The following is a 23,594-nucleotide window of genomic DNA, read 5'->3' as shown; positions in this document are numbered from 1 at the left end:
TCTTTATCATCAGTTTTAATATGTACAAGAACAAAGCTCATTTTACCATTCTCTGTCAAAATTAGTCTGATTCAGATTTTCAGTATTGACTGAATAGCTTGTATCAGACTAATATTCTCACCAATAACAAATGTCAATTCTGGGCAAAATATTTTAAACCATGGTTTGAAGGCACAGGAAAACCACCAGCAGCTTAGAGCTTGAGTCTCAGCAAGTTAGTGGGGAATTGGTAAACACCTTGGGCTTTCCTTTGAAATCCCAGAAGCACCACCTCTTAGAAGCATGCACTGACTGTAGGACTATGGCATTTCCGCTAAGGCTAAGCACAAAAAAAAAAGTAAAAAAAGAAGGCACAAAACTGAAGTTGCCCGAGATCAAGGTGATCTGCTAGTAATTTAACTACCAACTATAAAAACCTCAGTGCTTTCGGAGAAAACAGAATTCAGAGCCTCTCCAGCCTGTCATCCACAACATCCAAGGTAGAATAAAAACTTACTAGACATGTAACAATGAAGAAACAGGAACTGTGACTGTTTCAGAGCAAAAAGTCAATAGAAGTAGACTCACAGACCAAAATTAAAAAAAAAAAAAACTTTTTAACAATGAAAATATATGTTAAAAGAATATACATGAAAAAAATGGATGAACAAATGAAAAGGTGGGGAGTTTCTGTAGAAAAATGGAAGTTGTAAATAGAATGAAGCAGAAATCTTAGACCTGAGGAACATCAAGCTGGTCACTGAACTGTCACTGGGTGAGGTTAACAGCAGATTGGGCGCAGGAGAAGAAAGGATCAGTGATCTTGAGGACAGGCTGGTGAAAATCATCCGAACTAAAGTACATAGAGGACAATAGGAAAATAGGGTGTTTCTCAGTAACCTGTGACAGAGCAGCCACTTGCTTAACATATGGATAATTGCAGCCCCATAAGTTGCGAAGAATGAGGTAGAAAAAAAAAATTGAATGTTGACTGAAAATTTTCCAATTTTGATTAAAACATATTCACACTCAGAGCAACCTGGAAAGTATGGCCAACCCCAAGGAGAATAAATACAAAGAAAATTACATTTAAGGTATATCGTAGTGAATCTGCTAGATACTAAAGAAGAAGGGAGTAGTGATTAGAATGATGACTGACTTACAGTCCAAAGCCATGTACCCAGTAAACAATGGAATGCCATCTTCAAAATGCTGAAAGAAAAAAACTGTCAACCTAGGATTCTGTACACAGTGAAAGTGTCAATCAAGCATGAAGAAATATGTTTTTAGATTAAAGTTGAGAGCAGTTGTTGCCAACAGACATGCATTGTGATAAATATCAGTAGAAGACCTTCACACTGAAGAGAAAATAATGTGAGATCCTGAAGGAATTTAGATCCTGAAGGAATAAACAGCTTGAGGAATATGAAGCACTGTGGTAGATACAAAATGCTATTTTAATTTTTATTCTTGAATTATGTGAAACTAAGATATTGCTGGACTTATACATACACATCTATATGTATTTGTTATGAACATTAAAACCATGGCACTAAGACAGAGAAGGATGTGAATGAAATTGTTGTTTCTTAATAAAATGTATTAATGCATACAATTGGCACATAATGTTAAGGTTTTTAATCCTGGAGGAGGAAATGGCAACCCAATCCAGTATTCTTGCCTGGAAAATCCCATAGGCAGAGGAGCCTGGTGGGCTACATTCCATGGGTTCGCAGAGTTGGACACAACTGAGTGATTGTGTATTCATGCAAGGGTCTTAATATGTAAACAGGTGTGGTATTAATTCAGAGTACTCTGATGAGTTAAAGATGCATCTTATAATCCCCAGAGGAACCAGTTTAAAAAAATACAAAGAATTGTGTCTGAATATCTATTAGAGGAGACAGAATGAACTTACCAAACATTGCTTATTATTTTTATTTGTACATTATTTTGTGCTTAAACAAAATAAGCTTTTAAAGCTTTTGAGAAAATTTAAAATAATTGGGATTTTTGTTGGAACTGTGTCAAGCTTTTCAGATTAATTTATTTTGATGCCCTTTTATTTCCCTTTGCAAGGTTTTTATATATATCTAACTTGCCTTAAGATTATTTAGTCATAGTAATTTTATGTTTCTTGTTGCTACTGTGAAGGAATTTCTTCTCATTTTACTTTTTAATTATATATTACTACTGCTTAGAAGTGCTACTGAATTAAAAAATATATATATAGCCATCCCATTAAACTTTCTTATGGTTAAATTGATTTTTCTAGATATATAATCATATTGTCTACAATTGATTATTTTGTGACCTTCTTTCTAGTTCTTAGACATTTTTATGTCCTGCCTTATTGCATGGGATAGAACTTCAAAAATAATGTTAAATGTTAATGGTAAAAGTGGTAATGAGTTTTATGATAAATAACTCTTTTTTAAAAGAGAGGAAAAGATGGATTGTCACCAGTTGTTACTAGTACCTCTTTAAACTTATTAAAAATCTGCAGTCAGTTAAACACTAATAAGCTTTATTCACATTTACTCACACATAGAACGGATATTCAGTGATGCCCATTTCAAGTGAATCAGTGTTTTAGGTTTCTGGGGAAATGTCAACAAATAAGACAGAGACAGTAAAGTTCAACAACATTAGAAAACTATACAAGACAAAGCTATCTATGTTTTGACAACCAGAGAAATATATAGATGGTAATCACTATTATTTTATAGATAAAATAGATATTATATGGCTAAAAATTACTATCTATATAATATTTAGTAATCTAAATATTACTAATAAATCTAAGTATTCTTGCCTTGAGAACCCCGTGAACAATATGAAAAGGCAAAAAGATAGAACCCTGAAAGAGGAACTCCCCAGGTTGGCAGGTGCCCAGTATGCTACTGGAGAAGAGTGGAGAAGTAACTCCAGAAAGAATTAAGAGATGGAGCTAAACCAAAAACAATGCCCAGTTGTGGATGTGACTGGTAAAGGAAGTAAAGTCCAGTGCTGTAAAGAACAATATTGCATAGGAACCTGGAATGTTAGGTCCATGATTCAAGGTAAATTAGAAGTAGTCAGACAGGAGATGGCAAGAGTGAACATTGACGTTTTAGGAATCAGTGAACTAAAATGGATAGGAATGGGTGAATTTAACTCATTATTTAACCATTATTTCTACTACTGTGGGCAAGAATCCCTTAGAAGAAATGGAGTAACCCTTAGAGTCAACAAAATGGTCTGAAATGCAGTACTTGGATGCAATCTCAAAAATGACAGAATGATCTCTGTTCATTTCCAAGGCAAACCATTCAGTATCACAGTAATCCAAGTCTATGCTCCAATCAGTAACGCTGAAGAAGCTGAAGCTGAACAGTTCTATGAAGACCTTCTAGAACTAACACCCCAAAAAGGTGTCCTTTTCATCATAGGAGATTGGAATGCAAAAGTAGGAAGTCAGGAGATACCTGGAGTAACAGGCAAATTTGGCCTTGGAGTACAGAATGAAGCAGGGCAAAGACTAACAAAGTTTTGCCAAGAAAATGCACTGGTCATAGCAAACACTTTCTTCCAGCAGTACAAGAGAAGACTCTACACATGGACATCACCAGATGGTCAACACTGAAATCAGATTGATTATATTCTTTGCAGTCAAAATGGAGAAGCTCTATACAGTCAGGAAAAATAAGACCAGGAGCTGACTGTGGCTCAGATCATGAACTCCCTATTGCAAAATTCAGACTTAAGTTGAAGAAAGTAGGGAAAACCACTAGATCATTCAGGTATAGCCTAAATCAAATCCCTTATGATTATACAGTGGAAATGACAAATAGATTCAAGGGATTAGATCTGATAGAATGCCTAAAGAACTATGGTTGAAGGTTCGTAATATTGTACAGGAGGCAGTGGTCAAGACCATCCCCCACCCAAAAAAGAAGTGCAAAAAGGCAAAATGGCTGTCTGAGGAGGCCTTGCAAATAGCTGAGAAAAGAAGAGAAGTGAAAAGCAAAGGAGAAAAGGAAAGATATAAACATCTGAATGCAGAGTTCCAAAGAATAGCAAGGAGAGATAAGAAAGCCTTCCTCAGTGATCAGTGCAAAGAAAGGAAAACAATAGAATGGGAAAGACTAGAGATCTCTTCAAGAAAATTAGAGATGCCAGGGGAACATTTCATGCAAAGATGAGCTCAGTAAAGAACAGAAATGGTATGGATCTAACAGAAGCAGAAGATATTAAGAAGAGGTGGCAAGAATACACAGAAGAACTATACAAAAAAGATCTTTATGATCCAGATAACCATGATGATATGATCACTCACCTAAAGCCTGATATCCTGGAATGCGAAGTCAAATGGCCTTTAGGAACCATCACTATAAACAAAGCTAGTGGAGGTGATGGATTTCAAGTTGAGCTATTTCATATCCTAAAAGATGATGCTGTGAAAGTGCTGCACTCAGTATGCCAGCAAATTTGGAAAACTCAGCGGTAGCCACAGGACTGGAAAAGGTCAGTTTGCATTCCAGTCCCCAAAAAGAGCAATGCCAAAGAATGTTCAAACTGCTGCACAATTGCACTCATCTCACACACTAGCAAAGTAATGCTCAAAATTCTCCAAGCCAGGCTTCAACCATATGTGAACCATGAACTTCCAGATGTTCAAGCTGGATTTAGAAAAGGCAGAGGAACCAGAGATCAAGTTGCCAGCATCCACTGGATCATCGAAAAAGCAAGAGTGTTCTGGAAAAACATCTGCTTCTGCTTTATTGACTATGCCAAAGCCTTTGACTGTGTGGATCACAAAAAAATTGTGCAAAATTCTGAAAGAGATGGGAATACCAGACCATCTTACCTGCCTCCTGATAAATCTGTATGCAGGTTAAGAAGCAACAATTAGAACTGGACATGGAACAGCAGACTGGTTCCAAATAGGGAAAGGAGTACGTCAAGGCTGTATATTGTCACCCTGCTTATTTAACTTGTATGCAGAGTACATCATGAAAAATGCTGGGCTGGAAGAAGCACAAGCTGGAATCAAGATTGCCGGGAGAAAGATCAATCACCTCAGATATGCAGATGACACCACCCTTATGGCAGAAAGTGAAGAGGAACTAAAAAGCCTCTTGATGAAAGTGAAAGAGGAGAGTGAAAAAGTTGTCTTAAAGCTCAACATTCAGAAAGCTGAGATCATGGCATCCGGTCCCATCACTTCATGGCAAATAGATGAGGAAACAATGGAAACAGTGAGAGACTTTATTTTGGGGGGCTCCAAAATCACTGCAGATGATGACTGCAGCCATGAAATTAAAAGACACTTGCTCCTTGGAAGAAAAACTATGACAGACCTAGACAGCATATTAAAAAAGCAGAGACATTACTTTGCCAACAAAGATCCATCTGGTCAAAGCTATGGTTTTTCCAGTAGTCATATATGGATGTTAGAGTTGGACTATAAAGAAAGTGAGTGCTGAAGAATCGATGCTTTTGAACTGTGGTGTTGGAGAAGACTCTTGAGAGTCCCTTGGACTGCAAGGAGGTCAAACCAGTCAATCCTAAAGGAAATCAGCTCTGAATATTCATTGGAAGGACTGATGCTGAAGCTGAAACTCCCAATACTTTGGCCAACTGATGCAAAGAACTAACTCATTGGAAAAGACCCTGAGGCTGGGCAAGGTTGAAGCCAGGAGGAGAAGGGGATGACAGAGGATGAGATGATTGGATGGCATCACTGACTTGGTGGACATGAGTTTGAGCAACCTCTGGGAGTTGGGTGATGGACAGGGAAGCCTGGAGTGCCACAGTCCATAGGGTCACAATGAGTCAGACACAACTCTTTGCGACCCCATGAATCGCAGCACGCCAGGCCACCCTGTGAATCAGTATAGAAAAGTGCTTCTGGCCAGGGTGATCAGAGAAAGCTCTGGTGGTAGAAGACAGAATCCAAAACAGCTGACCAGATCTGAGAAGCCCTGGGAGAAAGCTACTGCGATGGGTGGAGCCGCAGGGGCGGAAGACTGGGGAGTGCAGGAACTGGCAGGCTGAAAAACAAAAATAGTGTGCCTTAATGCAGGGTGTATTCATGTCAAGGGGTCCTTGAAGGTTCTAAAGAGATTCTTCAGGGGCAAAGAGGAGATCAAGAAGGTGGGACTCTGTTTTCTTTCCATGTCTGAACTGGCCCTTCCCAAACCTGAGCAGCATTACTTTCACATGTGTTGCATATATTCTGTTTATCCTTTCTGCATCTGCCAGGTACCAGTAGACCCTGAGCACTGTTCTAGGTACTGGGAATATAGCAGTTCATAAAATCACACCATGTCTCTATTTGTATTGAGCTTATGTTCTATGTTGGGGAAGAAGGGAGACAGCAGTGAGTAGAATAAAAGGTAAATCAAATGTGAGTAGAGTAAGAGCAATAGTGGAAGGTTGCAGTTTTAAATGGAATGCCTTGGGAATGCCCTACCAAAATGACATGTGAGTAACCTTGAAGAAAATGAGGAAGCAAGCCATACAGATTTCTGGGGAGAAAGAGTTCTGGGAAAAGGGAACCTCTTGTGTAGAAGCCTGAAGAAGGAGCATGTCTGGGAAATTCTAGGAATGGAAAGGAGGCCAGTGGGTAGGCAAGGTGAGTGGGTCATGGTGAAAGGTAAGCTCACAGTGCTGACAGGAAGCGAGGTTGTACAGTGAAGTCTTGACCTATGTGAGAACTTCAGTTCTACTTTTAGTAAAATGGAAAATCATCAGAAGATTTTAAGCAGAAGAGTGATATAACCTGACTTAAGCTGTAACAGGATCGCCCTGGCTGCCCATGTTAAGAATGGAGGGTTGGAGAGCCTGGGTTGGAACCAGGAGAATTTCTTAGATCCCTAATGTTATTTGGAAGTAAATCAACAGAATATCCTGATTTGTTAGATCTGGAATCTGAAAGAGCAATAGAAATTAATGTTAACTCCAAGGCTTTTATGGTTGTGAAAGTTGGACCGTAAAGAAGACTGATCACTGAGGAGCTGATGCTTTTGAATTGTAGTTCTAGAGAAGACTTCAGAGTCCATTGGACAGCAAGATCAAACCAGTCAATCCTGAAGGAAATCAACCCTGAATATTCCTTAGAAGGACTGATGCTGAAGCTCCAATGCTTTGACCACCTAAAGCGAAGAGCTGAATCTTTGGAAAAGACCCTGAAGCTGGGAAAGATTGAGGGCAGGAGAACGGGGTGGCAGAGGATGAGATGATCGGATGGCATTATCCACTCAATGGACGTGAGTTTGAGTAAACTCCAGGAGATTATGAAGGACAGGGAAGCTTAGCGTCTGCAGTCAGTCCATGGGTTGCAGAGTTGGACCTGAGTTAGTGACTGAGCAACAATAACCAAGGTTTTTGGCCTTGTGACTAGACGGATGGAGTTACCATTAACTGGGAATGGAGCAGTTTGGTGAAGCAAGATTTGGAGCTCAGGGTTAGACATCCATACCTTGAGATTGCTCTTAGACATTCATGTGGACATGTGGATTAGTATGAGGAGAGGTCTGAGCTACAGGTATCAATTTGACAGTGCTAACTTCTTGATTTTGATAATTATACTACAATTATGTATGAGCATGAGCTCGTCCCTACCCAAACCAGGAAATGAATACTGAAATATTTATGGGAAAGAGGGTATCATGTCTGTAATTTAGTCTCCCAAACAGTTCAGGGAAAATAATTATATAGACAAGTTGATAGATAGAGAATAAGAGCACAGACTTATAAATTTAACATTTGGAGAATCTGGATGAAAGATGTGAGGGTTCTTTCTACTACTATTCTTGTACCTTTTCTCTCAGTCTGAAATTATTTCACAGTAGAACACTTTTTAAAAGCAAAGGATACATTCCTAGATAAACAAAACTGAGAAAATTCATTGCCAGCACAACTGCACTGAAAGACACTCCTGGAGTTTCAGGCAGAAAGAAAATGATCCTGCATGAAGACACCAACATAGGAAGAAAGGAAGAGCAAAGAACAGAGCAAACAGAGATCAGTATCAGCTGTGTAAAATAATGTTTAAAATGCATGTATAGGGACTTCCCTGGTGGTGCAGTGGCTAAGACTCTGCACTCCCAATGCAGGGGGCCTGGGATCAATCCCCTAGTTGGGGAACTAGATCCCACATGCTGCAACTAAAGATCCTGCATACCACTTTTCCTCTGGAGCAGCCAAATAAAATAAATTGTTAAAAATAAAATACATGTATAATTGAAGTGTATGGCAGTAACACAGAAAATTAAAGGATGGAGTAAGAATGTTCTGAGTGTTAGGATTGTTGGTGAAGTGGTAAATTTCTCATTTACATGATATTTTAGCAAGTCAGGGTTGTATTGTGATATCTAGGGCACTAGTTCTCAAACATCTTAAAAACTGAGGGTCCTCCATCAAACACCATAGTAATTATCATTGTAGACAACATCATCCACCGATATGTGCTAAAAGTAGAGAGTGAATGTTTGAAGCAAAATAGCCAAGTATCTCCTGCCCCACACCCCCCACCACCACTTCCAAGCTATTTAATAACTACAAAAGGAAGAGTGTAACTTTAGAGAAATCCATCAAAACCCACTTCAACTAAAGTTAATAGAGGGAAAAACAGAATTTTTAAAAGTTCGCTTGAAGAGAGAAAAGAGGTTGTTAAATGGGTCAAAAGGGAAGTAAATTGTAAGATGAAAGATATAACCTTAAAGTTTCAGTACTTATATTAAATGTAATTAGACTAATACTGCCTTAAAGCAAAGTTGATCAAGATTGGATTTTAAAAAAACTAAGCCCCCTTCAGTGCTTCTTTCAACAAACACCCCTTTAATGAAAAGACAAAGAATTAAAAGTAAAATGATGGAGAAAGATACCATTCAAATGTTAACCACAGGAAACTTCATATTAAAATATCAGACAGTTCAGTTCAGTTCAGTCACTCAGTCATGTCCAACTCTTTGCGACCCCATGAACCACAGCACGCCAGGCCTCCCTGTCCATCACCAACTGCCGGAGTCTACCCAAACCCATGTCCATCCAACTGTCTCATCCTCTGTCATTCCCTTCTCCTGCCTCAATCTTTCCCAGCATCAGGGTCTTTTCAAATGAGTCAGCTCTTCACACCAGCTGGCCAAAGGATTGGAGTTTCAGCTTCAACATCAGTCCTTCCAGTGAACACTCAGGACTGATTGGCTTTAGGATGAACTGGTTGGATCTCCTTGCAGTGCAAGGGATTCTGAAGAGTCTTCTCCAACACCACAGTTCAAAAGCATCGCTTCTTCGGCACTCACTTTCTTTATAGTCCAACTCTCACATCCATACATGACCCCTGGAAAAACCATAGCCTTGACTAGACTTACCTTTGTGGACAAAGTAATGTCTCTGCTTTTTAATATGCTGTTTAGGTTGGTCGTAACTTTCCTTCCAAGGAGTAAGCGCCTTTTAATTTCATGGCTGCAGTCACCATCTGCAGTGATTTTGGAACCCCCAAAAATAAAGTCAGCTACTGTTTCCCCATCTATTTGCCACAAAGTGATGGGACTAGATGCCATGATCTTAGTATTTTGAACGTTGAGCCTGGAATGCAAACGTAGGAAGTCAAGAAACACGTGGTGTAACAGGCAAATTTGGACTTGGAGTACAGAATGAAGCAGGGCAAAGGCTAATAGAGTTTTGCCAAGAGAACACACACGTGGTCATAGGAAACACTCTCTTCCAACAACACAAGAGAAGACTCTACACATGGACATCACCAGATGGTCAACACCGAAATCAGATTGATTATATTCTTTGCAGCCAAAGATGGAGAAGCCCTATACAGTCAGCAAAAACAAGACCAGGAGCTGACTGTGGCTGTACTCCTTATTGCCAAATTCAGACTTAAATTGAAGAAAGTAGGGAAAACCACTAGACTATTCAGGTATGACCTAAATCAAATCCCTTATGACTGTACAGTGGAAGTGAAAAATAGATTTAAGGGACTAGATCTGATAAGAGTGCCTGATGAACTATGGACGGAGGTTCGTGACATTGTACAGGAGGCAGGAATGAAGACCATCCCCAAGAAAAAGAAATGCAAAAAAGTAAAATGGCTGTCTGAGGAGGCCTTACAAATAGCTGTGAAAAGAAGAGAAGTGAAAAGCAAAGGAGACAAAGAAAGATATACCCCTTTGAGTACAGAGTTCCAAAAGATAGCAAGGAGAGATAAGAAAGCCTTCCTCAGAGATCAGTGCAAAGAAATAGAGAAAAACAATAGAATGGGAAAGACTAGAGATCTCTTCGAGACAGTTACAGATACCAAGGGAACATTTCATGCAAAGATGGGCTCGATAAAGGGCAGAAATGGTATGGACCTAACAGAAGCAGAAGATATTAAGAAGAGGTGGCAAGAATACACAGAAGAACTGTACAAAAAAGAACTTCACAACCCAGATAATCATGATGGTGTGATCACTCGCACTCACCTAGAGCCAGATATCCTGGAATGTGAAGTCAAGTGGGCCTTAGGAAACATCACTATGAACAAAGCTAGTGGATGTGATGGAATCCAGTTGAGCTGTTTCAAATCCTGAAAGATGATGCTGTGAAAGTGCTGCACTCAATATGCCAGCAAATTTGGAAAACTTAGCAGTGGCCACAGCACTGGAAAAGGTCAGTTTTCATTCCAATTCCAAAGAAAGGCAATGCCAAAGAATGCTCAAACTACCGCACAATTGCACTCATCTCACACGCTAGTAAAGTAATGTTCAAAATTCTCCAAGCCAGGCTTCAGCAATACGTGAACTATGAACTTCCAGATGTTCAAGCTAGTTTTAGAAAAGGCAGAGGAACCAGAGATCACATTGCCAACATCGGCTGGATCATTGAAAAAGCAAGAGTTTCAGAAAAACAGCTATATCTGCTTTATTGACTATGCCAAAGCCTTTGTGTGGATCACAATAAACTGTGGAAAATTCTGAAAGAGATGGGAATACCAGACCACCTGACCTGCCTCTTGAGAAACCTGTATGCAGGTCAGGAAGCAACAGTTAGAACTGGGCATGGAACAGCAGACAGGTTCCGAATAGGAAAAGGAGTACGTCAAGGCTGTATGTCACCGTGCTTATTTAACTTATATGCAGAGTACATCATGAGAAACGCTGATCTGGAAGAAGCACAAGCTGGAATCATGATTGCCAGGAGAAATATCAATAACCTCAGATATGCAGATGACACCACCCTTATGGCAGAAAGTGAAGAGGAACTAAAAAGCCTCTTGATGAAAGTGAAAGAGGAGAGTGAAAAAGTTGGCTTAAGGCTCAACATTCAGAACATATCAGACACAATATACCTAAAAGTCATGTGAGAAAGAAATTTCAGAATGGCCCACCACCAGGAAGATCTAACAATTCTAAGTATATCTGTCCCTAATAACATAGTTTCAATATGCACAAAGCAAAAACAGACAGATTGAAAGGAGAACTAGACAAATCTTACCATAATAGAGAGTTTTAAAAGATTACCCTCAATAATTGATGGTGTAAACAAACAAAACAGTAGGATTGTAGCAACACAATGAACAAAATTTTCACGTTACATATATGTAAATATGCCATATTTATGGACTTCCCTGTGATACAGTGGATAGGAATCTGCCTGCCGGTTCAGGGGACTCAGGTCCAGTCCCTGGTCCAGGAAGATCCCACATGCTGCGGAACAACTAAACCCGTGTACCACAACTAAATGGTTCTGTGCTCTAGAGCTGCTACTGCACAAGAGATGCCGCTACAATGAGATGCCCGCACACCACAATGAATGATAGCAGCTAGAGAAAGGCCATGCGTAGCAATGAAGACCTAGCGCAGCCAAAACTAATTAATGAATGAATTAAAAAATAAATATACCATATTTATGTAGTTTTATATAAATATTATACATACACAGATATAAAGACTGTTCCCAATAAAGACAGTAAATATACAAAAAGATGTTCAACCTCATTGATAGAGAAATGGAAGTTAAAATCAGAATGAGATAAAAACTAAGAACTTCTGTATGGGATGTACTTTTGGCCTAAGTGTCAGTTGCTAAGAGTCAGTTGCAAGTCACTTAGGAAACTGCTGGCAGCATCTGTTAAAGCTGATAATACAAACACCCCATATGGTCCAGCCGTTTCCCTCTGAAATATATGTATAAGGATCTTGATAGCAGTACTAATTAGATTGTTGTTGTTCAAAACTGGAAACAGATAAATTGTGGTTCATTCTTATCCTATATAAGAATAGTTAGTAGGTAGCAGTTAGAATGAACCAGGGCTGAGGGCAATGGGGAGGATGAATCTCTCAAGCATAATATTGAGTGGAAGAAATCCTTTGTAAAAGGATGCTTTCTGTGTTATTCCATTTATATAAAGTTTAAAAATAAGTGACCTTGACCAGTGGTATTAGAAGTTAAGCGGCAGCTGTGGGGGAGCAGGGGGAACACACCTGAAGCTGTTCTGGCTCTGATCTGAGTGGTAGTTACCTGGACATCTCACTGGGTGAAAATTCATTAAGCTGTACACGTAACATTTGCATGCTTTTCTGTACGTTTATAGAACCCAAAGAAATGTTTACTTAAAACTGCAGTGAGACCATCTTTTTTCCTTTCAGAATGACAAAGATAAAAGGCCTTGATAAGATCATATAGGCAAAGTTGTAGGAAACAGACACGTGCACACTGCTGGGAATGTAAGTGGAAATAACCTCTGCGAAGGGCAGTTTGTCAGTGTTTATCAAAATTAAAACTGCATGTATCTGAAGATCCCCTGGAGAATGGAGTGGCTACTTCCAGGGACATACTTGCAAATGTACAAGGCCTTATATTGGGACTTTGTTTATAACAGTAAAAGTTCACTAAGGGACAAGTTAAGTTATGGTACATCCATGTGACAGAATACCTCATAGCCGTTAAAATAGAGTGGGAGGGCTCTACCAATACTGACAGTATGGAATGTGCTCTGAAACATAGCAAGGTATAAAGCAGTATTTGTAACATTCTAAGATTTGTATTAGGAATAATTATGTGTCAATATAAATATTAATATATACATATGCATGTAGTCATGTATGGATGTGAGAGTTGGACCATAAAGAAGGTTGAGCCCTTTAGATTGATACTTTTGAACTGTGGTGTTGGAGAAGACTCTTGAGAGTCCCCTGGACTACAAGAAGATCAAACCTGTCAATCCTAAAGGAAATCAGTCCCGAATATTCATTGGAGGGACTGATGCTGAAGCTGAAACTCCAATACTTTGGCCACCTGATGTGAAAAACTGGGTCATTAGAAAAGACCCTGATACTGGGAAAGATTGAGGGCAGAAGGAGAAGGGGACAACAGAGGATGAAATGGTTGGATGGCATCACTGACTCAATGGACATGAGTTTGAAAAAGCTCCAGGAGATGGTGAAGGACAAGGAAGCCTGATGTGCTGTAGTCCATGGGGTTGCAAAGAGTCGGACACAACTGAGTGACTGAACAACAAGAACATATACATGTGTAACATGAAATATAAGAAAAAGTGAAAGTGATAGTCGCTCAGTCATGTCCACAACTCTTTTCAGCCCCATGGACTGCAGTCCTCCAGGCTCCTCTGTTCATGGAATTCTCTGGGCAAGAGTACTAGAGTGAGTTGCTGTTCCCTTCTCCAGGAGATCTTCCCAATTCAGGGATTGAACCCATGTCTCCTGCATCATAGGGGGATTCTTTACCATCTAGCCACCAGGGAATTTCCCTATATATAAAATATATGAATATATGAAAGCAATTTCATATTCATGGACTGCCTATAGAAGGTGTATAAGAAACTAGTAGTAGTGGTGGCCTCTGGAAGAGGTAACTAGTTGGTCTGGTGGCAGGAGTGGGAAGGAGACTTAACTTCTCATATGCCCTTTTGCATCTTTAGAATGCAGAATTGGACTATGGGGATATAGCTGGGGCTTCCCAGGGGGTGCAGTGGTAAAGAATCCGCCTGCCAGTGTTAGGAGACACAGGGGACATGGGTTTGATCCCTGGATCAGGACGATCCGCCGGAGAAGGAAATAGCAACCCACTCCAGTATTGTTTATGGACAGAGGAGCCCTGGTAGGCTATAGGGCATAGGGTTGCAGAGTCTGATAGGACTGAGCAACTGAACACATACATACAGACACATGAGAATATATCTATTAAATATTAATTTTCAAAATCCCTTAGAAAGATGTGATGCAGGAGACTGGTGTCTTACCTTTCAGTAGATCTGGTACAGCCTCGTTTTTCTTCGCAGTGAAACAGATCTTTGGTTTAACAGCAGATGATATGATTGGTTTCGCATAGGGGTCCCAGGTTTTATGGGGGAGAACACCTCGCAGCACGGTGCTCAGGCCTCCGGGTGTGGGAATGAACTGATGAATGGATAGTAAATTCAGACCTCCTGTCTCTTGTCCACTTGAAGACTCAACACTCGTTAAATGAAGGGGTGGGCCTCTCTATACTGTTGATGATAATGTAATTTTTCCTTCCCTCCTTCCTTCAGAACAAAGATAAGTTGAATTCAGATTAAGTTAAAAGTGATGCAACACTGCTTCCTTTCGTACTTTTAAAAAATGTAATCGTCTCATGCTATGAATATAACATCTGTTTTTTTATGTCTTAATGTATCAAAAGCATTTTCTCATGCCATCACAAATTGTTCATATGGCTGTGAATGTTTGAATAGTATTACATTACTCAAATGTGTGATAATTTGCCTAATCATTCCTCTTTGGGCATTTATGTTGTTTAAATTTTTGGTTATTATTCAAAAATGGCAACAAGCCACCTTTGTATATTAGTCTAATACTACATTATTTTATTATTTCTTAGGAGTAAAATAGTTGTCAAAGGTTGTGAATATTTTTAAATACTCTTGGGATAGAGTGCTGAGTAGTCTTCCAAGAACTGCTCGGTTTGCTCTTCCGTAGCACCCTTGCCAGCTTTGGGTATTCTCATGCAACAAAGGTCATTTTTAATTTGAAAAAACTCAGTCTTAATAATTTTAGCAGTATATTGATTGATATACTTTTATTTTCCATGTTTTCTGTAGTTGAAGTACTATCTTTATCAATAGGTAGATGTAACTGTATATTGAATGTCATCTGTCTATATATTATAATATTATAGATAGTATATTATAGATAGGAGACAGCCAAAATACTCATCCAATGTAAGAATTGGGGGGGAGAGGAAAGCTGCCATTTCACAGGTAGGAAAGGTGAGGTCACCACTCTCACACATTGCCTAGCAAAGTAAACACTCAAATATTCATGGATATGGTTGAGTGTGTGTGTGTGTGCGCTAAGTCACTTATGGTTGAGTACTTAATATTTTTCACTAATAATGAACTACACTAATAATGTAGTGTAGAACTGCACTAATAACGTTGACAGTAGCAACCAATACCAGATTCATTTGAGCTACACAAGTAGGTGGTGACAAAGTAATGTATTGACCCATTAGAACATAACATGTTTTAATGTGTTCATATCAGATTAGTATGAGGACTTAAAAAAATCTGGTAGCTGCATGGTAATTTAAAACTCTAGGAAGCAAGTTGAATGGTAAATAACAAACCTTTCTGATCATATGTTTAAGATGTAAAAGAAAACCCCACGTGAACATTGAACTTTTGTAGCATTCAGCTGAGTGACAGAGTGTACCCTTGGTACATGGAACTCTTGTGACAGGGTTTCCTTTAAGGAACAAAAATCTCCACCTTGGTTTGCGCCCCACAGTACAATTGTTTCCCAAATCAGACTGTTTCGAGTAACATATGAAACAGCGTATGGCTATCCCTCCCATCCCAAAGCAAATGTTTGTTTTGTTGCAGAGATGGAAACATTTCCATTGGTGAAGCAAATATTTAGAGCTGAAAAAAACATTTGGGCAGCCAGGATGTGTCAAAATAGAACAGATGCCTGCCTTTCAAAAAATACAATTAAAAAAAAAAAGAAAGCCACCTTGTACTTGACTGTTGGCGTTACAGCCTCAATGGGTTATGCAAGAAATTGGATGCTGTGACTGTCATTCTAATCTGAGCTTCTGGGCACATCTCTGCACCTTCTTCTTCCTTGGCTTTTCTCTTCCAGAAAATGGGAATAATCATTCCAAGTGATTTTGTTCACAGTTAAGTTTCCTTTTTCCCTCCAAATATTTTCTTTGTTCTTAAAAATTAATTTATTCTTTTGAGTCAGAAATTTGTTCTCATGGAACACAGTTCATAAGAATATACAGTGAAAAGGCCTTCAGTCTATGTCCCCAGCTAGTCTCTTCTCTACCTGGGACCAACATTACCTGTTTCTCATCCATCTTTATTTTATGCTTATATACATGACTAAACAGATGTGTTTGTGTGTGTGCATACTTCTGTTCTTTTTTTTTTTAAACATAGAGGTTCCATGTACCCTTCATCTAGTTTTCCCCATGTTCCATTTATCCTTTTTCTTTTTCCTCATCTTTGAGACGGTTGGTTCTAAGAGTTTGCTTGTTTAAAATGCGCTGTGTCAGGTAGCAGAGTGGGGAGCAGGCAGGTCAGGCTGCACTTGCTCCATCCCTCCAGGGCGGTAAGAAGAGCGCTGTGTTGGGCATCTGGTTCTGCCCTGGGTCTCACCATGGCTGTCAGTCAGTGCCCCCTCTCCCTGCTCTGTTCTCTCCACTTGTAAAACAGAAGGAAAGGGAAAGAAAAAGAACAGAAAAAGAACTGCAACTTTTCTTCCAGATCTAAATTACTTTGGTCATCAAAGGTGAAGTTTTCTTTTTCTTTAAACAAACTTCACTTCCTCTTTTAAAAGGAGTGAAAGAGTCGGACGGTTAAAGGTGTTTATTAACTTGGCTTTCCTATCTATGCACAAACATACATCTGGCTTCCTTGGCCTTTGGCGTTCAAGTAACAGTGATCCCTGATATTCATACTCCTCAGTCCTTAAGATGTAGTTCCTCCCCAGGACTTGTTCGCTGCACAGTGGGAAGGGCTGGCTTCCCAGCCTGTTGCCAGGAACCTGCAGGGTTAGACACTGCTGTCCGACACAGCCAGCAGCAATGTTTGTCGGGCTTTGGAATTGATGATCATATATGAGAAGCAACCCCTGTTTTTGTTTTTAATTTAGCAGAGAGGGATTAAGAGGGAAAAAAGGCAAAGCCTTTAGAGGCTGGATCTAAAAATAGACATTGTAGATGCTGATTGGAAACCCTCCCAGTCTTTCATACGAGAGATCTCAATTTGTGTTACACAGAGGGGCAGCTCACGTCTGTCTTGTTCACCAGTTATACTACTCCCCAGAGAAGCTCAATAAATTTTATAGGGAAGTTTCCTCCTTATGCGGAAGGAGCTTAAGCTCAGTGACTGGTGTGGCTGAAATAATTTAGGGCTCCAAGGGAATCTGTCCACCTTGTAGAGTAATGTAACAAAAGTAAATGTGCAGAAACTTTTGATCTTGGTTGATTTGGCCATCTCATCAATGGTGCTGGGCTCTGGCTCTTATGACCCCAACCTGTCTGATCTGGAATAAAACTGCTCCCCAGAACTTGCGTTTAGTTCCACCGCTGACATGACCCTTCTGCCTGATTCACTGGCAGTGGTTGTGGAGCTTGCCTTCTGGGGTTCTGCCGTTTCCACCACTAGTCCTTTGAAGCCTCTGAACTTGGCTGAGTTTTTATGTTTCCGTTTTGCCTCTCTAAGCGGCACAAAGAGCCTCTCTCGGGGACATTAAGAAAGCAGAGCTGCCTTCTCTGCTTAGACTGATGATGGACCAAGCCTGGCGGGCTCCTCAGTCTCTGATCTAGCAGCGCAGTACCTTTTGCACTGGCTTTTTACTTAGTGATTTATACTTGGAGACGTGGCTGGGTGATATCCAGTGTCCTTTTGTCTTTGTGTTTATTTTTCTTGCACATTTAATGTATTTAAAGGATATATTGTCTTTATGGTTCACTGGGATAAAGGAGGGGATTGGCGCAAGTTTTAATGAGAGGTCCCTGGCTGTCTGTGTTGAGATGAGAATTATATTCTTGGTTAGATATCTTTCTTTCTTTCCATAGGGGGCAGGAGGCACTGTTTTGCTGCTTTTTGAAATAGCATTTCTGCCTAACGATTTTTAGAAGGATACTGAGGACATTCAATTTCAGGGCATCCTCAGCAACTTTTCCCCCTGTTGTTTAAACTTTGCTTATTTAAGGAGAGGTGACACTGTTGTGTCTTGTTCTTGAATTTACATATCAATATGAAAAGAGTGGAGACTCGCCCCACCATCAGATCAATTTTTATAAAAACTCTTTCTATTCAGAGTAATGCTGTTTGAAACTAGTTTTCTTAAAAACTGTTTTTTTGCTGCTTGGGAAGAGTTAATCAGCGGAGGAGAAAGCATTTGGCTTATTTGCTTAATATTTTAACCAAGTGAATTAGACAGGTTGGGGGGCTGGGGGGAGGGGATAAGAAAGTGGGTGGGGGAGGCCCCATAAACAAGGTGATATATAATATTTTTTTTGTTCTCCTTTTAAATAAATACCGATCAGCTTTATGTTCAGAGACAATAGGAGCCGTTGGCTTAAATTTGCAGTTTACTGTATTTATGGCTGTAATATCAAGGTGCTGCCGTCGTAATTTCATGCCCCAATGAGAAGAGCAAGGTCGAAGCAAATGCTTCCATCGGCATCTGCTAACACACTAACTCATAAACAAGGCCCGGCTGGATCAGGTGGCACGGAATAATACAGGCTAATGAAATACAGCACAGCTTTCCATTACTGTTAGTTTTTACAGTGTCGTCATTACGTGTAATTTATGTTTAAAAAATTCAATTTTATACAAGGCACTGGGAAATAGGGGTCTACAGGTCATCCAACGACTTTTAGAGGCTCTGAGAGTCCTTATTGTACTCCACCATTCCAACAAAATGTTAATAAAATTACAAAAAAAAAAATACTTTTTCCCCCTGTCTCCTCCCCTAACCTTTTCTGAGAGAGTTGATTTTTCTTTTAATTTGGGGAGTATTTTTAGCCAGCTGTCTTCTCTGCCTCATCTCCTCCCAGAGTGTGCCTGGGTAGATAACTAGTTGTGTTCTGAGAGAGGTGACCCTGTTCAGTTTCCCCGCATCCCAGATGAATCTCCCAAGTCCTGTAAATAGACGACTGAGATGAGGGAGGAAGACAGCCAAGTGGCCAGCCCATAACTGCTGCCCATGGCCACTGGACCCCTGGCCCTGTTCCCTGATTCCCGTCAGACTCCACATTTTTATTATAAAACTCGAGCTGGGCCAAACGGTGCTGTCGGGCGTTCATCACCTTGCTTATTTCCCAACTATTCCCTACCCCTGCTGTCCCGGTGGTTGTTTGACCTGAGGATACAGAGAACAGTGCTGTCTGCTGTCCTCTTGTCTCTCTGCTTCCCCTGCACGGAGCCAGGCAGTGCCCAGCAGATCCTTATTCTGACAAAGTCTGGTTTGGTTTTGTTTGCATTTTAATAGAAACCTTTAAACAATTTTGTTTATCTTCTAAGGGATAAAAATAAGCAGGTGTGGCAGCCCTGAGGCCATTGACTTCAGTTGCTGCAGCTTTATTAATCAGCAGAATGTAGCTTGCTTGTTCTGTCCTTTTAAAAGAATTCCACCCTGCAGAATGTGTTGGAAGAGAAGTCCCTGCACAGCGTCTACACGGGGAAAGGGAACCGTTTAGGGAGGTAGATTCCAGAGAACCGAACCCGAGAGGACTAGAAGTCCTCTCTCCCTCCTCCTCTTCATCCGAGAGAGGCTCCCTCTGAATTCAGTGCAGTTTTGCAGATCAGGCAGCTGAGGTCTTAAAGGTGAAATGACAAGAGGCGGGCATCCCGCTCTGCCTGCTCACCTTGGACAAGTCCCCTCGTGTCCCTTTCTCCTCCTCTTAAGTAAAGCTAGCGAGGGGATGGGATAACTGAGCAGGACTTTCTTAGTTTTGCTCTCCGTCAATAACAAAGTTTAATTGTCATGTCACAGACTGAGGGAGGAGCTGGTAGCTCCTCAAATCGCTAGGTAGCAGAGGTGAAGACCCTGAGAGAGCATCAAAATGCAAAGTGCTAACGATATTAGGTCATGTCATTGACACCCCAGCTGAAAGGAAACGTTAGACTTTCCTAAAATTGGTGTATTCTTCCAAAGGCAGCAGCTAAAGGATGACTTGAGGTGGGGTGGCGGTGGAGGAGGTCTGCCTGCCACAGGACGACGACCCCCTTTTCTCCTGTCTGCTCTGCTCAGCCCTTGCTCAGTCCCTCTGCAGTTAGATTACTCCTTGCAGATAGCAATCAACTGGAAGGAAGTGTGTGTGTCTAATTTGCATGAGATTATTTAAAACAAAAAAAAAAGGTCTGCATTAGTCAGGGTGATGGTAAACAACGCAAAGAGATGCCTTTTATAATATAGCCTGTGCCTCAGCTTTCAGAGCCAAATATAATTCATTTACAATTGGCAGTTTCCTTTATTATTCCTTTTAACCTTTTGGATTCTGCAAGGTCTGTATCTAGTCTCTCCACTGTTTGTCTCAGTGAGGGTGGGTGGAAACCCGGATGTCTTCTGTGTGGCCCCTGGGCAATGCCCCATCCGTTCCTAAGGGCAGGGTCCTTTCAGCACCAGGAGCTGGTGACAGGGTAGGTAAGTGCTCTGTTCGGAGAGGAGTAACATTCCACCTCACCTCCAGCTCTGTGAGTCCCTGATGAATCACTTGAGTTCTGTAGAGTCAGTCTTCCCTAAGCTGGCAGACACTCCAGAGGAAAGGCACTAAGGGAAGCGTAGGCACCAGCCTGTGAGAGGCCTTGGATTTATTTGATTAGAACATGAGGAGATGAGGTCGCTCTACCCTTGTCACTTGGTGGTGTTCAAAAAATTGTCCAGGTGACATTTGCAAGTAAGATCCAGGCATTAAGTTCCCGTGTCATTTTGGTATAGCTGCATTCATTGGCTATTATCTGACCCTGATGCTGGGAAAGATTGAGAGCAGGTGGAGAAGCGGGCGGCAGAGGATGAGATGGTTGAATGGCATGACCGACTCAATGGACGTGAATTTGAGAGAACTCTGGGAGATAGTGGAGGACAGAGGAACCTGGCATGCTGCAGTCCCTGGGGTCTCAAAAGAGTTGGGCACAACTTAGTGACTACTGGTGAGGGGAGTGGGGGAAGATAGGTCAGTCCTCATAGTTTAACAAGATTGAAGGCTTTGGGCATCATTTTGGAGTCTGCCTTTTGATGTGCTATAACTCTGTGCCATCATGGGAAGTCACCAGGCTGGGGACGGAGAGCCTGGGGTTTCATCTGCCATAACCAGGCTTTTACCACTAGGATTCGAGGCATAGTTTTCACCCTCCTTCAGCCTCAGTTCTTTTGTTTTTGTTTTTTAAATCTGTCAAATAAGGTCGATGGTTCGTATGATGGCCCAGCTCTGAAATTATATTGTTCATTGAGATTGTCAAAATGCTTATCTTTAAAAAAAAAAAAAAAAAAAAAACGAAGAAGAAGAAAAATAATTCATTTTCTGTAACTTAACTCAAAATCCTGTTTCTCTGGAGAACTGGGGATATCAGAACTCCAGCCAATGTAAATGTGACGCATCACATGATAAGGTCTCTCTGAAACAAGAGCTTGGAAGGAAGTGCTGATGCCCTTTAAGCCGTGGCCACTCTTGTGGGCTTGGCTGCAATAATGCAGGGAACACGTTTTATTAGGAAAATAGGCTTCATCAGAGCTCCAGGCCAGAGGGCAGGACCACTGGCAGGGAGTCCTGTCCCTTTAACCGGCCCCAGCGCCCAGCACCACAGCACAGCCGTATATTTCCCCAGTGCTAAACATTATCGTACTTGTTTATATTTGAAAGAGCCGAAAGGGAAAATGAGAATGCAACCGAATGCTCCTTTTGGGAGAATTACCCTCATTTGCAGCCAGCGACTGACAGGGCTCGCGAACCACCAGGTTTATAAAGTCCCGTTGTGAGCCAGTGACCAGCCACTCGTGCTGATGCCGCAGGCGCCCTGTCTCCTCTCATGGCTGATAATGGGGGTGAAACCATTGATGATGGGAGTGAAGCCATGCCCTTCCTACTAGAACTCGGAATGGGGCACCCCTACTAGCTGGAAGGACAGACGGGCAGTCAGCACCTGGGCTGGAGCCCAGGAGGTGCTCGCTTGGGGAAGCATGTTCTCTGTTTGCCCAGCTCATCTATCTGCCCTGCCCCTGTCCTTGGGAGACCGCCACACAGAAAAACAGACTTTTTGCAACAAACTGGGGCCTTAGGGAGGAGGAACGTCCCCCGCCTGGCCCCACATACTCAAATTTAACTCTTGTATTTGAGGGCGCCATGGCCTTCCCTGGTGGCTCAGACAGTAAAGAATCTGTCCTTAATGCAGAAGACCCAGGTTTGATCCCTGGGTCTGAAAGAGCCCCTGGAGAAGGGAATGGCAACCCACTCCAGCATTCTTGCCTGGAAAATTCCATGGGCAGAGGAGCCTGTGGAGCCTGGCAGGCTACATACAGTCCATGGGGTTGCAAAGAGTCAGACACAACTGAGTGACTGAACAACAGTAAGCGCCAGTGAATGGTTCCTTTGCCCCCTGCCAGCCTCTCTTCTGCCCCTGATGTGAGCCTATTGAGAGGACGCTGCACTTACTTGGGGGACCCAGCAGAACTGAGACACCGTGGAGGAGTGGCCTTGCCCATACTGGCTGGTGTGCCAGGGTAAAGAGGACAGGAGACGCAGTGTTAAATGGGGAGGAACCTCAAGTGCTCAGTGCAGAGAGGAGAGAAGGCCCAGGGCGATTTAGAGTCGTCCAGGTATTCTCCTTTGACCACTTGTGGTGGGGCGTGAGGAGTTTGAGGGGCAGCTGCAGCCAGCTCACTTGCCAGCATGGTGCAGGGCAGCGCTGAGCTTGGGCAGCGCTTGAGCATTAATATGCTCCAGCTATTAGCCCCTTGGCACAGAGCGCGAGGCCTCACACTTTGGAAGATGCTGATCCTTAGAACCTCCTTGTACTTCATCTACCCCCAGGGGCAGATAGACCATGCTGAGGGCCTCTAATGGGGAGCTGCTGAGCAGATGTGGACGCACTATCAGCTCAAGTTTAAAAGCTCTGTGTGGCGGCTGGGCTGGATGCCGGCATTCCCAAAACAGCCAGAGTGCTTTGCAGACTAGCAGTGGCCTCCCACCTGCTTCTCCCACTGTTAGCGCCTGGAGTACCTCTGTGTGCAGGATCGCTTCCCTGGCTGCCCTGTGGAACAATCTCACACCTGTGTGCCGCTCTTGACCATCCTGAAGCTTTCGATCAATCGGTTGGGGCCCTCGTCTCTTCCCCGAGAGCCAGCATCCCCTGTCTGCCTCCGACTTGTTGAAATATCCCAGCTGTGCGCCCACTGGACATGTGGGCTTCATGGGTTTTTCAGTTGCCTCTTATTCTTCCATGGGCAAATCCTCCCACGTGTCATAGCCACTGCAGATGGCGCCCTGCTATTTCCTCATGTCCCAAGTGCACTGTGGTGTAGAGTGTTGGGAGGATTTTTTTTTTTAAAGGAAAAAGAAAAACTAGCCAAAGGCGATATAGGCAGCCTGTGATAGGCTAGAGTAATAATCATCTGAAA

General features: G+C 41.7%; 1 protein-coding gene across 2 annotated transcripts in view; it reads left to right on the top strand.

The window, feature by feature from the left end:
• Positions 1–23,594, top strand: part of PEX14 (peroxisomal biogenesis factor 14) — a 142,037-nt gene that overhangs the window by 85,487 nt on the left and 32,956 nt on the right. The window lies entirely within an intron of this gene.

This window comes from Capra hircus, chromosome 16, assembly GCF_001704415.2.
Source record: "Capra hircus breed San Clemente chromosome 16, ASM170441v1, whole genome shotgun sequence".
NCBI classification, from domain to species: Eukaryota; Metazoa; Chordata; class Mammalia; order Artiodactyla; family Bovidae; genus Capra; species Capra hircus.
This window is presented reverse-complemented; position numbering and strand designations above follow the sequence as displayed.